Source organism: Rhamphochromis longiceps, linkage group LG22, assembly GCF_057381845.1.
Source record: "Rhamphochromis longiceps isolate RC_006_pf linkage group LG22, R_longiceps_female_GT1.1, whole genome shotgun sequence".
In the NCBI taxonomy this organism is placed as follows: Eukaryota; Metazoa; Chordata; class Actinopteri; order Cichliformes; family Cichlidae; genus Rhamphochromis; species Rhamphochromis longiceps.
This window is the reverse complement of record NC_140577.1, coordinates 16850009-16867823: the sequence shown is the minus strand read 5'-3', so window position 1 is coordinate 16867823 and position 17815 is coordinate 16850009. Positions and strand designations below refer to the sequence as shown.

At 41.5% G+C, this 17815-nt stretch overlaps 1 protein-coding gene across 1 annotated transcript in view; it reads left to right on the top strand.

Annotated features, from left to right (window-relative positions):
- Positions 1-264: 264 nt before the first annotated feature.
- The window catches only part of atxn1a (ataxin 1a), a 110337-nt gene continuing 92786 nt past the window's right edge, over positions 265-17815 (top strand). The window contains exon 1 of the mRNA XM_085395916.1: positions 265-561. The gene's annotated coding sequence lies outside the window, so the exon portion shown is untranslated. The remainder of the gene's footprint in view (positions 562-17815) is intronic.

Genomic DNA, 17815 nt, shown 5'->3' with positions numbered 1-17815 from the left:
TTTTAAGCCTTAAGTATAAATGCCTCAGAATTTTACTTTTGTAATATAAACTCAATGTTGAGCTGTGCGGGGTTGTATTGCAGATAAAGTGTTTACACTGCTGAGAAGCCACTTTTTGAGTGAGGCTGAGTTAAACAGAAATAATAATACTAATATTAACCATTCTTCCTTTCACACAGCGCGCTTTTGCATTTGCTCCTGAAAACGCAGCCCAATCTCCACTGTGAGTAAAACAATCTTACCAATAAAGGAATACTGTGTATTCCCACACTCTGGCAATGTCAGTGAACCTCTCTTGTAGCTCTGTGACTGCTTTCTGTGCTCCGAGCTCTCATATTTTTGCATGAGTAGTTTACAAACTGCTCCAGATTTGAACTTCTCTCTCGCCCTCCCTCCCCCGCTCTCTCTCTCTCTCTCTGAAGGTGGGGGCAGAGAGCTATTAGCTGAGCGCTGCAGACATCATTAGGAGGGGAGACGCTTTCCACCGTCAGCGCCGGAGCAGAGCAGGGGAGCCCTGGCAACAAGGAGAGACACAAACTCAACAGCCCGCTACACCCCGCAGTAAGTCGCACAAAACTATTTCCACAGAGCCGGTTTCGCCAACCTGTCACCGTTTTGACGTTGTCACTCTTCTCTTTTGGAGCTGGCTAAATTTAAAAAAATGGCTGGAAGAACTGGGAAGGGTGGCGCTGAAGCTCTGGTTTACTTCAAAGCCTTAGAAAATGTTTACTTCGCACTCTGACCTATTTTTAAGTGACCACACAGTACGCGGCCACGAGGGCTGTGGGTGGGTATACTTGTCATTTGGAAACGTCCCATTTAAACAACGCAAAGTGTTGTTTAAATGGGACGAAAGAGGGGCGGAGGTTCGGCTGGATTCTGACCGAGCGAGGAGCGCGTCCGCCGGGTGAGTTGGGAGTCGGGCAGGCGCTGTACTTCCAGTAACTGCGCCACTCGACCTCGGCTCAAAACATTTCCTCTTTGCAGACTATTTCTTTGTCGGACATGTCCGAATAATGTCGCTTCGGGCCACATAGGTCTTCTTCTGAACTCTTTTCTTATTGACAGGGACTGTCAGGGGAAAGCGTTACATTTTTTTTTAAATCTACGTTTCACTATCGCGGAAGTGTTTTCTCCACACGAAAGGAGGCGAACTACTAACCACAGTCCACATGATTTCTAGATTAAAAAAAAAAAAAAGCGTAACCGCAGGTGTTTTGCATGTTTCGATTCTTAGGAAGCATTTATTGTTGCGCACGTAATACTACACAATGTTTTACGTTGCCAGCTGGTTGTAAAGGACATACGGTTTGTGATTGCAGGACTACCCGTGATGTCATTCATCCTAGCATGGACCATTATATAACGGGACTGTAGGGAAGCCTGTGATAGCAAGCTATTTTTACTCTGTTTACACCTCAGAGCAGGGTAGGCTATGCGTCCCAAGTGGTAGCCAATGCTTTCACTCACACTATAGTTTTTTAACGAGCATTCCTAATGGCAGCAGACTGATTGACAAAGTGAATGCTCAAGATTAAAAAAAGAAAAAGAAAGAAAAAAGCTGCGCTTCTTTCCACCAGCTGCATGCTTAAGTCTTCCTCTTTTCTGATGATATCTGTGCAATTTATAGGAAAAACACGAAAAAACAGAAGTGGGTTTGCATTACTTGTTGATTATGTCATTTTCATCTTTGAAGCCTGTCCTGTAGCCTTAAGCAATGAATGACTGGACACCCCATAGAGCGCTTTCAACACAGAGATATCTCAGCAGACAGCTGTGATCGTGGTTAAACTTGCTTTCTATCTAAAAGGCTTGTTTTGCTACTTTTTAAACGTGTTACTGAAAGAAATAGAAAATATTGCAACACCAACAAATTTGAATCTGCAGCTTTCAGTAAAAACACACTTTCTGTTTTATTCCATGGTTCTTGTAATTCACTCACTTGCAGCCACTGTGTGTTAGCAAACACTTGCAGAGTGAACCTATAGAGTCAGTGCAGCCCGTCGGCTCCGGTGTTATTACTTACCTGTTTTATGGTGTTGGACATTTCTGTTAGTGCTGTCGCTAGTTCAAGAACTTCTGTCCTCCGTGGAGGATGCGAGCACAAACGTACGAGTGACCCATTAATTAAATTCCTTGCTTGCTTTGACTCATGCCTGTAAACACATGTTTCAGATTTTATCTGCACTGCCTGTGATTGTTGTTGTCCAAGTACTGAAAGAAATGTGATCTCGTGGTTGCCATAAATCCCATATACAAGCTTCCAACATTTGTGTCAGTGCAGTGAAACACACATTTAGAAACACCTTCATGTGGTACATGGTGTGGAAAAATATTCATAGATCAGTGTGAAGTTACTTTATAATTACTTTTATTGTTTAATAATAAATAATTTGGATTGCTTATTTATTCAGAAAGACAGCAGAAAAAGTGTGAAGAAAAAATAATGCACACTAGTTTGACTTTTGTCTCTTTTCTGTAAAAAAAAATACATAATCGACACTGGCCAGCCATTTTTTAGGTACTGGTATTCGGTCAGACCCTTTCGAACACGCAGATCAATGCATTGAGTTGGTGGCATGTGATTGGCTGTTGTATTTGCACTTAACAACATGGCCATTAAGTCTTTATTAACCATACTGAAACTATTATGTATTTTTTATGTGTGACTGGTATTAAATACAGCAGGTTGGAGAAGAGAGGAAGGGGTCGCATCCAAGAGGTACTCGGGAAATACACAGCTCAGCTTCAAATCTTTAACAAGGGATGGATTCATGTATAATGATGGGAAGGATGTGGATAATGAAGTGAGTGGGATCCGGTGTTAGTCCCTGTGGGATGCCATGGAAAGGTCTTTTTAATTGAAATAAATTTCTCTGCTAGCGAGGTCAACTAGAGGCGTCCAGGAACTGTTCACGACTGAAGCTTTATAGATGTTAATCCACCGCGGTGCATTTTTAGCACGCAAATATCCACCGCTGTATGATGGCTGACAGCGTGCAGCGCGAGCAACTGGTTGCCTTTTGTCCCGTCCCCTGCACCTTCCACAGGCAGCAGCTTTGCCTGAACCGCTCAGAATGTTTCTGGTGGTAAGAATGCTTATGGACGGGTCTGTCTCCTGCTGTGTGCTACCTGTGAAAATGAGCAACTTCCGCCAGTGTGCTCACCTGATTCTCCAGACTCTGGTGTTCCGGTGTGAAAACAGCTTATGGCTGGAAGATAGATGCATTATGAATGCTTGAGCAGAAGGGAGGTGTTAATATAAAGGGAAGACGGGCAGATTTTTAGAAGGGAGGTAAGCAGAGGGTGTTGTAGTGATTTAGGTAGAGTGGCAGCGATTTGCCCAGTGCTAATCCAAGACTGTTACCATGAGATGCTGAAAAGTAAACTTAGATTTTGTTGTGCTAGTTACAGTTTGAATTTCAAAGAGTTTTAGATTGAGTTTGTTTGAGTTTCAGAATATTTTTTACCCACATTTCTCCAAAAAGCGTTGCCTTACTTGTAAGGAAAAGTATGAAGCAAAAGTCCAAACTGTTGTACAAGTCGTGCGGCTGTGAATCAGGCATGCTGCTTCAGCCGCTCTCCCGCCGCACGCACGCACACATGCGCACACTTTACCACTGCTGCTATAGCCTTTGATTTGAGCCGCCACTCACTTTCAAATGGTAATGAGTGGCAATTAGAAGCCAATGTCCTAATCACAAGTCATTTAACTGAGCTTGGCTCATTTGCCATATGTGTGCACGGACTCACACCGTCAAACACACATGAATACACACATCTGCTAGATCACGCTAGAGTGTCGTCTTTGGAACTTGCGCTGTGTGTGTGTGTGCGCGTGTGTGGAAATGAGCGGGAGATTTTGTGTCAGTGTGTTTGTGTGTGTTTGTGAGAAAGACATAAAGAGAGATCATTTCCAGGTAATGATTGGGTGGAGATTTCACGCCTGAATGAATAAGTGACAGAAATGGTTTAATACTCTGAGTGAATGATGGGTGGGAGGATCAAATAGATCGACAAATGTGCGAAACAGGTGTCTGCGTGTTTCTGTGTGTCTCTATTGAGCCATTATGTGGAACAAAATGCTTACTCTTTACATTGGGTTGCACAGAAAATTTGACAAGTTGCACTGATCCACTTGTAGTGCAAAAATGCCATAAATAAAGTGGGATTTGTCATAGAAATGTATTGTAAATTCTAATTGGCAGTATTTTTATGCCTAAAAAAGACAATAAAATTATCATATAAATTACATGTGATTTTTGAGACTACTTGAGGCTACAAAAAAAAGAAATTTGCAAATTTTTTAAAAATTGTGGCATGACTCTTGAGTTTCGATTTGAAATACGTTTCATGCCTTCACGTGGGAAAAGTGTTTCAACCTGAACCAAAATCCTTATCGGGCGCTTAGATCTACCCGTGTAGTTTGGTGCCTCAACCTAAAGAAGCAGTGAGTGAAAATGAAAGTTGAGTTTAAAATCTCACAGTAGAATATCTAAAAGCGAAACTAATGTGTGGTATTCCAACTTCAGTCTCATTTTGCCGAAAGTCTTGTGACTTGTGGTGCCGCTGCGTGCCTCCTAGTGTGGTTTTGTTGTTTACCGCTACAGTTTGCGCCCATGAAGACAAGTCAGTTAATAAACTGTTGTGACTATTGCGCGAACGGCTTCCGGGCAGTGCTGTTCCTGCAACTTTCTCCAGTTTGTCCCTGGGGATCCTCAGCTACTCCCGTGTCAAAGTTGAGCTTAATCTCTCCAGTGGGTCCTACGCTGACCTTTCCCACTTGGCTTTCTGGTAGTTCTCCATCATCAAGCATCCAAATCAGGTGCCAGAACTGCCTTACCAAGCCACAATGTTCAGAATAGTCACTAAACACCTTTATGTCTGTTGCTGTAACACAAAAAAATGTTATTTGCTGTGGGATAATGAAAACGATGCCGCATTCACACCAGACCGCAGTTGCGAGTTAATCTGTGGTTTTCTCCTTTTCTGCTAAAAGTTACCCGAGAAATTGACAGAAAGGAAACAGTGTTGGTCAGAAATGCAGGGGTATAATAAAAAAAAAAAAGCTCAGAAGTGTGGGATCGAATGAGGTGAGCCCGAAAAGAATGACAAAAAGCCAGTGAGGTGAGCTATGAGGGACCAACAAAATAAAGTGTGTGAGGAAAAATGGTTTTAAAAAGGTAGAGAGCAGTGGGTGGGGATGGGGGCAGATCAAGCGATCGAGCTGTCTTGTTGAACTGTGCGGTGTGCTCAGACCTTTTCAGCTTTTCCTTTTATCCTCCTCTATTCACGAGTGCGGCGAGTACACATGCACGCACTCGAGATAAAGGACACATTCACGTACAGTATGCTGCTATTAAGGGGATCAATGAACGTTTCCTTGTGCCAGAACACTTCACCATGTGTTATCATGTTTTTTTAATTGACTAGTGTACAGTCCTGTGTTCCTTAATCTGTCGTTTGTGCCCTTGAATCTGCAGGAAGAGTGAAAAACATGCCACTGTTTGCTTGCGCTATTTGCCAGTATTTGTCCCAATCATAGTTTAGTTTATTAGTGTACAGCTATCACGACATTAGAGGACCTAAGAAAGGATTGCTCTTGTTTGCCACTTTGCAGCATTCGTTGATCCTTGTGTGTGTGTGCTCAGACATTAGAGCCTTTGTGACCCTGTTTCTATGCTTACCGTCTTTATTTTGAAGTGGCTAATCAATACCAATCTTCTGAATGACCAAGATAGTCCCAGTGCCCGAATGAGCGAACGAGACAGACAGAGGAAGTTAAATAGAGGGAGAGAGGACTAAAGCCATCCTACAAACTTGTGTTACGCTGTCGGGTCGATAAGCTGCTGTATGGCTCAATAACCATGTGAAACAGGGAAGCTGGCTTTGGGACTTACTTTGGCTTTTCGCTCTGTAATGGCTGCCAGTGGAGCTGACATGATATAGGGTCGTCTGTTTTCCAGGAAAACGGTGTAAAAGGCTGAAATAGTCTAAACTCCAGGGTGTATAAATAAAAACAGAATAATAGGTAAATGACGAGCACGCAGGCTACGAATTTGAATCTGTAAGCCAGTAAGATCCCCTGAACTATAAATGAAAGGCAGGTGAACATGCAGTAGTTCATTCACCATGCTCCCGCTTGTTATCTCTTTTCCAATAAGGAACGAAAAGTTTTAGTCGTGGGCCTTTTGAATGCTAAAATAAATGAAGGAGAACCAAACAGGTAACGGCTCAGCTATTAGTAGGGAATGTGTATGTGTTATTGGTTTTATATAGGGCGTAACAGAGGAGTGTCTCTTTAAGATGAGGCTTGAAAGAGCCACAAAACATTTGGTGGGATCATTGAAATCTGGTTTTGTTGCTAAAATTGTTAATTTGCTTATTTCAAAAAAATATTCCTACTTATCTCCAAACTACAAAATCCTTCTCTTCTCTTCTCTTCTCTTCTCTTCTCTTCTCTTCTCTTCTCTTCTCTTCTCTTCTCTTCTCTTCTCTTCTCTTCTCTTCTCTTCTCTTCTCTTCCTTATTAAAGGCAGTAGAGGATTACAGAGGGGAGTTGACGCTGACTGGCAGGCAGACAGCTCCTGCAGACTCTTCTTTTCCCTAGCAGAGCTTCAGGCTCGGGACAGGGATAAGCTGACAACCTGGGACACAGCCAGATAGATAGAGAGAATGTTAGGAATTGGGGTAATGTACATTCATTGGAGCACAAATGTAATGAGTTCTACATTACATTCACAAATACTGTTTGGGTGAAGGTTATGGCACAAGGTTAACAACTAATGAATTCTTGTGCTCATTCTGACTTTATTGGAGCTGATTTATGGGGCAGTACTACGTTAATTAATCAAAATACACTGTTACTTGTGCTATAATTGATTACATCAGGTCATGGTTAGCTTTATTAGTCATCCCAGACAGCTGGATAAACCGAATTGGACCATGCCATTCAAATTCTTCCTTTCATCTTTTCAATTACAAAGAACATTATACCCGTTCTTGCAAGTCGCTTTTTGTATTCATGCATTCAGTTATGTCATGTAAACCAGTCTAGTATGAGGCAGTCGTTTTGTAATTTCCCATTTGCAAATTAAACCTTAAAGTTTAACAAACTGTAGACCGAGCTGGAAATGAAGGTGTCTGGACATGCAGAGAGTCCATTACATCACGCTAACTTGTTTGAATTGTGAATTCCAGTTAAAGTGACTCTAAGTGCACCTCTATTTTTGCTGGATTTACCTCAGTGGGTAGCAAAAGCCCCATGTCCCCAGTTGCAAAGTGGGTGTGTGGGTATCAACAATGACTTAAGTCTGAGCCAGAAGGATATGCATTGAGTGAGAGGAATTCAATAACAGGAAAATGGCCAGTGATAGAAACAATCCCTGGAATACCAAAACCCACCCTTCACCAGTGTTATTCTTGGCAAAACATTGCTTTCCATTACTACTGTTTACTCCTTGTAAGGCCAGGGTCAGTGCAATGCACCAGAAAACTATGCTGCCTGTCATTTCATTGATGGTCCATGACGTGGCATGTGGAGTAAAGACGAGAATTCAAATAAGGGCTAGATGCTCTCTCTATCCTTTTTTTGACATTGCACCGATATGTAGTAACAAAAAATCATGGTTAAGCATATGGCCTGGGCCATACATGGGCAAACACTTGATAACAGGTCGAGACAAGTCTGTGCAACTAAACCACAAGCAGTATTTAAAACAGTGTCTGCAACACTGAAACTATTTCCTCTGACAAATCTGTGGTGTGGTTTGAATAGAGCTGGGTGCAGTGCTGCATTTCTCTGTCTATCTGTATGTCAGTCCAGCTGGCTCCATGTCTGGCTGGTAGCTGCGGCTTGGCTAGTTCACCTTTATACTGGATGGCTGGCTTTGGGTCAGCCTCATCTGGCTGGACATTTGGCTTGATACTTGGCTGCAGGCTAGCTTTCTGACAAGCTTTCAGGGTACATGTCTGACTGACTGACTCGCTGGCTATTATTTCTGGCCTTTCCTTTAGCTATGTAGTAAGCTCATGACATTGGAACAGGGTCATTTGGCTGTGACAGTCAGGGAGGTGTGCTAAAACACTCCTTCGGAGCGATCCAGGATGATACTTGCCCGGCCGCGATCCCCAGGAGTCCATTCCCAATTACAGTTTCAGGACCTCTTTGGAGAAAGTGTCTTTTCTTTTTAGTTTGTTATTCTCTTCCATCGGCATTAGACTAGAAAATATTTTCACAAAGTTACAGCACTTGACAAATTTATTACACCACCTGTCATTAAAAACAAGAAAACGCAAATTTAAAAGAATAAATCACATTTTCGTACCCACATTCGAGCCGGCACACTGGACCGAGAAGTAGAACATCCAAACTAACTAACATGAATTCACACTCGAATAAATCTGTCGCACAGACACTTGTGGGAATCGAACTACCACCGTTCCAATCAGTAGACAATCTATGTGCTCTATGTGCTGAGCTACAGCCACCCTCTATTGAGGAATGCAAGTAAATAACTGTAATTTGGCATCTTAATTAAAAAGATTTTTTCAGATTTTTGTTGTTTGTATAACAGTAAATTGGAAAATCTTTATAGTTTTGCCATTAAAAATATCATTTTAATAAAAGAAATGTGATAAAATATTTTGATAATGATCAGTAATTTAGTGCAGCTGTGGTATAAAGATTACATTGGGTGGTGGTCTAATAAATTTGGTTGGCACTGTAAACCAGTGGCCCGCAGTTCTTGTTTGATGAAAGTCACTGTATTGTATGCATTACTGGGTGATGAGAGCTGACTTGTACGGTGGTAGCATCACTCCTGCTTTGAGTGAGTTGACACAAGTATGGTGCAAGACAATTATAGGAATTCATTTCTGTACAATAAAGAGAATTCATTTTCTTCCTGCTGTTTTACCGTCTATAACAGTTTTCTCTTCTATGCTTTTTTTAATAGCGTCACGCTTCTATTATTGATTTGATTGGAATGGTGTTTTGCAAGATAATGCGATCTTTGTTCTCAAGTTTAGAAATAATTCCCTGAGTTGAGAAAAACAAAAACTGTATATATTATGTGTAGATGTGTACGGAGCCTGGGAGCTGCCATATGGAGGAAAGACATAGCTGGTAAAACAGGAGACCATGTGTGAAGTGATTTTTCTGACACGACTGTGAAGGAGTGAAGTTATTTATAATTTTTGTAGTATTTGTAGTATCGGTGTTGTAGAGGGTCGGTTGGGTGCACGTGGAGAGACGCCTCCTCTTGTTGAAAATGAAGTTGCAGCTTGTTATTCGCCGTGCTGTGGCTACAAAGAGGAGCCGCCCGTGTTTTACCAACAATTTGCTCATGAGTTATTGATTTGGAAAGCTTAAATTTGTGAATATCATTCCAACAAAGTAAAAGGGAGACTGCCTGGGCTGTCCGACAGCTCTTATTATTGTGTGTGCACAACTTAACCAAAATGGGGAAACAGAAATGGGAATAAATTGCATCTTGTGGTCACAATAAATCAAAATGCAGGAACAAAAAATGTCAAAATAAGACAAAAGAATAATCAGAAAGTTGTAATTTAGTATAATGTGGCCTAAAAAATGCCTGCTCCTCAACTCTGCTTTCTATTATTTTTGTGTCTTCAGTTTTATAGCTGTATATTTGTGTGCATTTATTCAGGCATTTGTGTGTTAGTTTTTGTGGATGCTGCAGCTCAGTCATGTTTTCGTGAGTGTGTTCAACAGTGGGTGACTGTGTGGCAGGCCAGCTGATGAGCTATGACACAGATAAATGAGGTCAATGTAAGGTTTCACTGTGGCCAGACCAGGTCCAATTCTCTGACACTATCATCTAATATTAGCTGCCAGAGAGCTCAGACTAACGGGGCCCAGTCTCATACCTGCTATGGGTATAGATATTGTTTAAAGTGAGCCGTTCTTGTAGACACTCATACTAACATGCAGTAAGGCCGTCATGAACACAGAGTAAGAAACAACACGTACGGGATGGCCATGAATAATCTAACTCTTATTGAGATCAGACATTAACAACCTTACATGCAGCTCAGTATCAGCATATATTTGAAAATATGTGCACGGATACTGTGCTATAGCCAGCGTACACACCTATCCACAGGGACTTGCCCAAGGGAATTACCTGTGGTAGAAAAAGAAAGTTCCCTAATGGGAAATTACTAAGCACCAAAAACTTTTCTGTTTTTGTACATTCCCTAACTTTGACTGCTCTTAAGGGAACTTTGTAACTTCCCTCTTACGGGAACTCTCTTACATCTGGTAATGCATGCATACATGTGCAGTATTTAAAAATACCCGTGTACTGTTTGCAGTATGTCTACAGGGCTTGAATTTCAGCATAATGTTGCAGGTATTGCGCGTAATTTAATTGATTCGGGAAAATCTAGTGCTGGAGGTTTCAGCACACAGTTACAGAGAGCAGTTAATGTTCAGCTCAGTGCTTCCATCGGTGCAGAACGACCGGTCAGAAACACTGCAGAGATGGACTGACATCCAATCTGGACGACACCTGGCACGCTCTCTCTCCCTTTCTCTGTGAGACTGCAGACTAGGAACCTGCGAGTTACTATTGCCTGCTCTAACCTTCAGTCTTCGTCTCTGACCCACATGTTATTTCTAGCTGCACACCCTAACATAGACGCCTAGAACCTGGCCTGATCCCCCATCCCCCATAAACACTTCCCTTCTCTTTGGGAACCATTTAAGGTGGAATCCCCACTTAAGTGGTGTGTTGCTCCAGATATGATTTTCCGGCCCTGGCCTGTTGTTTAACGGTCTGACAGTCTATTAGAGAAACTAAACCACAGTTCAAATGGCTTCAACTGAAGTCTGGCAGGTGGATCCCTTTAAAAGTATCTAGCTCGAGGGCTTCTTCATGTTGAGGCTTTTCTGCAAATGTTAACTTGTTTCAGTCATAGGTCTAAGCTGTGATATTGTTTCCATTTAGTAATGTAGGCGTTGTGAAGAGCTATAAGATCATAACAGTAATTAAGAGCCTTGGAAATAAATTGACTGGGCTTAGCTTTCATTGTCTGCTGTTGACACTGCTTCTGTGCTCTCTGCTATTTTCCTCTGATAGCATGGCCCGTTAAGGCCACAGCAGGGCAGCACTGTTAAAACAATTTGTTAGAGAACTGTATTAGTTTTACTGTGTGTTTTTCAAAATTCAGAAATAATATTTCTGACTGAAGATTTGGTAGTTTGTATATGGGTGCTTACTATGCCTGCCTGTCAGATGTCAACATTCACCACTAACGTAACTGTGTAACTCCCCTTCTCTTCTCCCGTCAGACCTTTCCCCTTCATTTAGCCTCAAAATTCAGGAACAGCCTTTTCGAGGGGAAAAAGATGCTCTCTCTCCCCCTCCTCTCCAGTGCTTTGGTTTTGGATACCAGCGCCTAGTCAGCTCGGTTTAATGCTACATGATGTGCCATTAGCTCTCCTAGCTATTTGCCCCCACAGCATCTCTAGCAGGGCTGCTTCAGATGAAGCTGAGTGCATTTGCAACCTGACAGGGCACGCTACCTAACTGTTGAAAGGGTGGAGGTTGAGAGCACTGAGGTAGCGTATACCTTTAAGAGGCATTTTATGGCTACCATTTACATTCTTACCTAAAGCAAGAGAAATGGTGTGGAGAGAGAGGGAGGAGAATCCATGTGTCCATTTGGGTCAAGGGTGGAGTTAAAGCATGCAAAAAACATGTTGTTTCAGGACATTGAACTTGAACAAAATACACCTGTCATAACAGCTATTTCAGGAAAGGGCGTAACTGTTGCAGACATCATCGTCTCGAGTTGCTGTTCAGTCTTTTCAGCTTTCATTATGATAAAATAGAGACAACAATGGCATGCTTTAGAGATAAGATGTTGTGAAAGGTAAGTGAGGTAAAGCACCTCAGTGCGTGAATGTAAATGCAGACAAATATGAAAGAGATGCCGTCATAGCGCAGAAACAGACGGACTGGTTCATCACAGCAGATAACTGCGTGGACACGACTGTGTGGTGAAATGCACAGTACTTAAACACTGCAAGTGCGTGGTGTAGTAAACAACATAGAACCGAAATGAATTCGCTTTAGATCTTTTCCAGCTGGGATCAGAACAATATGTGATTCACATAAGCAGTCGGTACATCCGTAGTGTAAACAACATGTGTGTGAAAAAAATGTAAGTTTAGTGATAGATTTTGAGAAATGGCTATGTGATTCTGTACTATGACAAATGCTTACAGAGTAAGCATGCTTACTTTCAGCCCAGCCCGATTTGCTATCGTAGCTCAAGCCAAACAACAGCTTATAAACATTGCATGTAGAGCCTCTGAGATCATTGGTTGCGATCTACCTTCCATAGCTTCATACTATGCCATCACAATGGCTAGCAGGATTGTTTCTGACCCCTTCCACCTAACACATCACCTGCTCAGTCTTCTCCCAACAGGGATAGGCTCGATCAATTAGATGTACTTTTTGTATTTGTATTGTGTTGTGTTGTATTGTGTGTTGTTGGGTGTGTCTTGTAGTTATATGTGAGCACACTGAGACAAATTCCTATTAGCTGTGTTGTTTGAATGGCTACAGCAAGGTTGAGCAAGTAAATCACAAACAGCATGAAAGGAGAAGCTGGAGTGGAGTTGGGTTGTAAAGCGGCTTGCAGTGCGCAACACATGGTGTCACGCTAAAGCAGCATAAATGTTACACAACCATATGAGATTAGCCAGTTGAATGTGTAAAGGTGCTGAACAGAAAGTAACAGGTTAATGACAATATTACTCAGTTTGCGACTTAACTGAACCACCCTGGCTGTAATAAATAAATTGGAGGCTATTTTGTTTAATGTGCTTTGGTGTGGTAGTTTTAACGTAAACATGCACAAGAGAGCGGGAGAGCCATTTGAGGATACTTTATGTAGATGTCCAAAGCTTTTCTATTTCTTGAACTTGAAAAACAGAGATAAAACCAACTGGAAACTTCACAAGGTCTCTTATTGTGGATATGAAACAAAGTAGGGAAGAGGTTTCCTGGCCTCCTGATAGAAACCCAACAGCAACATTGATGCACACACTGCTAAGTTTATTCACTCAGATAGACCCGAGCTCTGTGATATTTGCTCTTGAACAGGGCGACCCTGAATCACAACTATTCACAGCAGCTAACATCTGCAGATACCTTGTTGCTTGAGTTCCTGTAAAACAAATTAGAACAGCAATGGTCGGGTTTAAGCTTGTCAGTGCTTATCATGATTCTTATGAGATACTATAAACAGGGCTGTAAGTGCATGTTTCATCTTCCCATGATTCAGTTTGCTAATAGGTTCTCTCCTCTTTGCACCGCATTTAGTTTGTATTACACACATTGTATGATGTGGCACTTATTCATCAGTATTGTTTTAAATTGCAAGATGTGAGAAAATGTCAAGGTGGGTGTTTGTTTTGAGGAGCTGAGCTCTATATTTAAGATTCGAGGAGGTTAAAATATGAGTCAGCTGTCTTGCACCATGGTTGCTAGTGCTCGTGGCTTGTTTATAGTGTGTTGTCTTGGTAATGTCAATATATTGATAGTTAGGGAAATACACGTTAGGGATACTTAAGAAAAGGCTGAAGTACTTTCAATATCCTGCTCTGTGCCAGTATCTTATTTAGAAAATTTAATGCAGCTTTTCCATGTTATTTGCATGCTATTCTGCACAATGTGAGCATTATCAATCCTTCTAACTGTGCAGCATGTGTGCTTGAATGTGTGTTTTAACACAAAGTGCCAGTATGAGTATGTTTGACTTCCTATCTGCTGACCTGCAAGTCCAGGCCTTATCAGTATGACCCAAAAGCTATCTGTATTTTATCAGTTTCTCTTGCAAGTGATGTTGCATCAACAGTTCCTGAGTGATCAATGTAAAACTGGACACATCCACAACTTCAAAAGGTTCATGTTTCAAACGTGTACTTTCATTTCCCAAAATCACAACACAGAAAAATCCAGTCCCCTCTCCCAGCCTATGATCTAATTCTCAGGAAAATTGCACAAGGCTGCTAAGAAGCTGCTGGATTTGCAGGTTTCTGTTTGAACTTTTTGCACAGGTCTTTCTCGGCCCTAAGTGCGTTTGCCAAGTGCAGCACATGATCGGAGTGGACCAATAGTAATACTACTCGGTCCCGTATGCTCCAGCTTTGGAAAAGAGATTTGTAGGGTTTTATTGTTGTTGTTTACTTCTAATCTTCTAAAACTGAGGCACAGTTTCATAATGCCTCGTAAAAGTAGTAAGCTTGTGTCCTGCACTCATTTAAATGGGTTTCTGTTTGTAAGCCCCGCAAGATGGAAAAAGCCTCGGATCAGTTTGTGTATTTTGTGCACAGTGTGCACATGTTGAGAGATTTGTAACTGGCATTATACCTCTACCAAGCATAGCCCAGATCAATTGCTTCATACCTGAAAGCATATGTTCAATACATCATTTTGGGATAAACTGTGAAGTATGATGCGTCTCTAAAGCATTTTTCTCTGTAAAGCTGATAAACAAGAAACCCTGATGCATTTCTCATGATTTCTTTTATTCTTATTAGTCTCTAATGTGGAACTTAGCATTTGGAAAATCATGCAAATTTGAATTTTAAATTCAGGGTACCACAGTATGTCATTGGCACCGCTTGTACAGACATGTAACTGAAAGCCATTTTAGTTTTTTTTGTTCCAAAGTAGAATGATTCATGACAGATTTCCAACATTTGTGCGTGACTCAGAATGAGGTGGATCTGCCAAAAATAGCGCACGTCTGTGTCTGACTACCTGAAGTTTAATTAAGGATTGCAAAGGTTTGTTTTAGGTGCTGCGCAAAGGCTGAAGGTAAATGAATCGTGCTGCTCCAAAACAAATGAATGGTAATTGTAATAACTGACATTTGGAATCGATTGTTTAACAAAAAAACAAACATGTAAAGCAAACATATATTTATATAACATGAAATACAGAAAATTAAGCATTTCTGTAATAATGTAATCTGTAAAACATCTGTCCTTTGAACAGATGTGTTTGCTGTTCAAAGTCCTGCAAGAGGTAACTGGCATCTGAATTCCCTGAGAGCTATTTTTAGTGGTTCCAGTATTTGCAGATCTGCAACTTTTCTGTGAAAAGTTCCAAGATCACAAATCAATGGACCAGATCATCTTTTAACACTGGAGGTGCAGTGAAAGGTTTAAGAAATCCTGGTCTTGCACAGAATAGCATAGTGATAGAAGCAAGAAAGAAAAAACCCCAAGCAAAACAAAAAAAGAAGCAAAAAAATAAATAAATACTGTGCTATTTTCGAAGTAATATCTCAGATAGAAGCATTTTGCAATTCTATAGCAAGGCGAGCATTATGACTGCAGAATTTATTGTAATGATGCCTTTCAATCCCCCCTGGATATTCTTAATCCTTTAAATTGATCCTTTAATTTGTGCTCGCGTAAAAAGCTCAGGGTAAGCTGTTCTTAAAATATGCAGTACTACATGGCAAAAGCAGTTTGAATTCATAATCAGCTAGTTTACATTAAAAGCTGACATATATCACATATCACATTCACACAGATGAGACATGAGGGTATCTTTCAACAGTTAGTGGACACCCACTGAAGCAATAGGGCGCTTTATTTTTAATATTTGGGGTGTTCTGGATGTGCTGTTATAGCATAATTATGCAAAGCACCAAGTAAACAGCATTTCAGTCATTTTTTGTTCTGCCAGCACGAGTAAGTGGTTGGCTCCTGTACTCTCCTTCATGGCAGGTATCACCCAATTATTAAGCCAACTTATGGACCTGTTATCTTGTGCTGTATTTATGCACATATAATGGACACAGGGCTAGATCTAAGTATGTGTGCATTTGAGTGGCTGTGTGTGTGTGTGTGTGTGCTGAGGTGGGCTAAAAGGAACTGCAGTAATTTCACAGAGAAGAAGAACTGTGCGCCTGCCCCACTTTCAGTCTTTTAATCGACACTCGGGGCGCTCCTCTGAGTAAGTGTGTGTGTGTCTGTCTCTGTGTTTGTACGGCACTCGTGGTGTGCGTGTGTGTGTGTGTGTGTGTGTGTATGAAAGAGACGTACAGTATGTGTCAAGGGGGGAATGCACTTAGAATTCCCTGACCTCAGACAACCCTGTGTGTGTGTGTGTGTGTGTGTGTGTGTGTGTGTGTGTGTGTGTGTGTGTGTGTGTGTGTGTGTGTGTGTGTGTGTGTTTATTTTTTCTAATGCATGCATTTTTTTTCTGCACAGAAAGGCAGAAGCAGTCACTACTAAAACCTGCCCTCATTTAAACTTTCGAGTGCAGTGCTGGCAGTGATTCACTGTTTTATTTTGTGAGATGTTAATGCACTGTAAAAGTACTGACAGAATACAGCTAAATACAGTAGCTACAGAAATAATGTAAATGTTAAGGATGTCCTAGCAAGCCTACGCCTTCGTACTTAAAAACAAAAAACCTTGCCAAACAGATGTGATAAGAAAATTCACCATTTATATATTATCTAAAGCGCTTCCTTACTTATTTAACTGGGGCCATTAACAGCTAAATACAAATCCCTAAGGGGTGTGTGCGTTTGAGTGAGTGCACATTAAATTTTTGGCCCCTCCAACTATGTAATCTCAGCATGACCTTGTAGCAGTTTGTAGCCCCATGGTGCCCATCCCTGTGACTAACGCCCAGTGTAACAAGCTGCCACAAGCAACTGTACTGTTATACTTTACAAGACCACAATATAATGCTGTCTGTAGCTGGACTACAAGCTCCTACATGCCTCTCTTGCCTGTGAAGTATTTGTGATATATACATTGATAGCAAAAGGCCATACACCATTTTAATAGCTGACCTCTTTTAAAAAATAGTGCCGTATTTAGTCCTCACTCTGTGGAAGTATTTGATCCATAAGTTCCTGTTCCAGAAAAGTGCGCACAGTGAAAGAGGAATTAAGGACCTGGCAGTATGCAGTTAATTTACAAGAACATGTTGGACTTTAAACCAAACGTTTGTCCACCTTCGTCCTTGAAGGTGCTCTCCATGGGATTAAGAAAACTAAAGAAAACAAAACAATTCATGTATTTTAATTTGATTAATTGATACTATTAGAGTTTTCAACAGTGTGTAACTGCAGGGCTGAGGAGATTTCACACTAAGGCATGTTTGAGCTAAGCCCCTGGAGCCTGGAGAGCAGCACTGGACATCCAAGTATTGACACCTTGTCTCACTATGGCTTGCTAAGAGGCAGCAGGGTGTGGCCAACACAGGGTTAGGTACTCTGACCCTTTGACCTTGGTTATATAATTGACTGTCGCTCTGTTGTAGGAGTGAGCGGGAGCAGTCTTTTATGATGTGTCACAAGACAAACATAACTCAACAGTGACATAAAGCCTCAAGAAGCAACTGCGCTGACTTGAAATGTCGAGCTCCATATTTAAGCTCCTAAAGGAGGGAGTGTGTTTTTTTATGGCTTTTCCCCGGGCCTGTGTTTTTGATGAGTTTGCAGGTGTGGACGCACATAATGCAAGCTAAAAATACACACGTCACTTGCAGTCAAGGTTAAACAAAGATAACTGGACCTTATTTGGGTTAAGGGCAGTGCAGCATGTTGGAAGCGAGCCATGATCTGTCCCGCACGCATGGACGCGCTCACTCACACATCTCTCACACACACATATAGTACACACACCTGTCAGTATTGGCATCTGCTCAGTTCTCTTTCTTGTAGTCTCTCTGTTCCTTTGTCCTCTCTGTCTTGGTCACTTGGTCAGGGACAGCTGGTGGGGCAGTGTGAGCACCTGTACTTT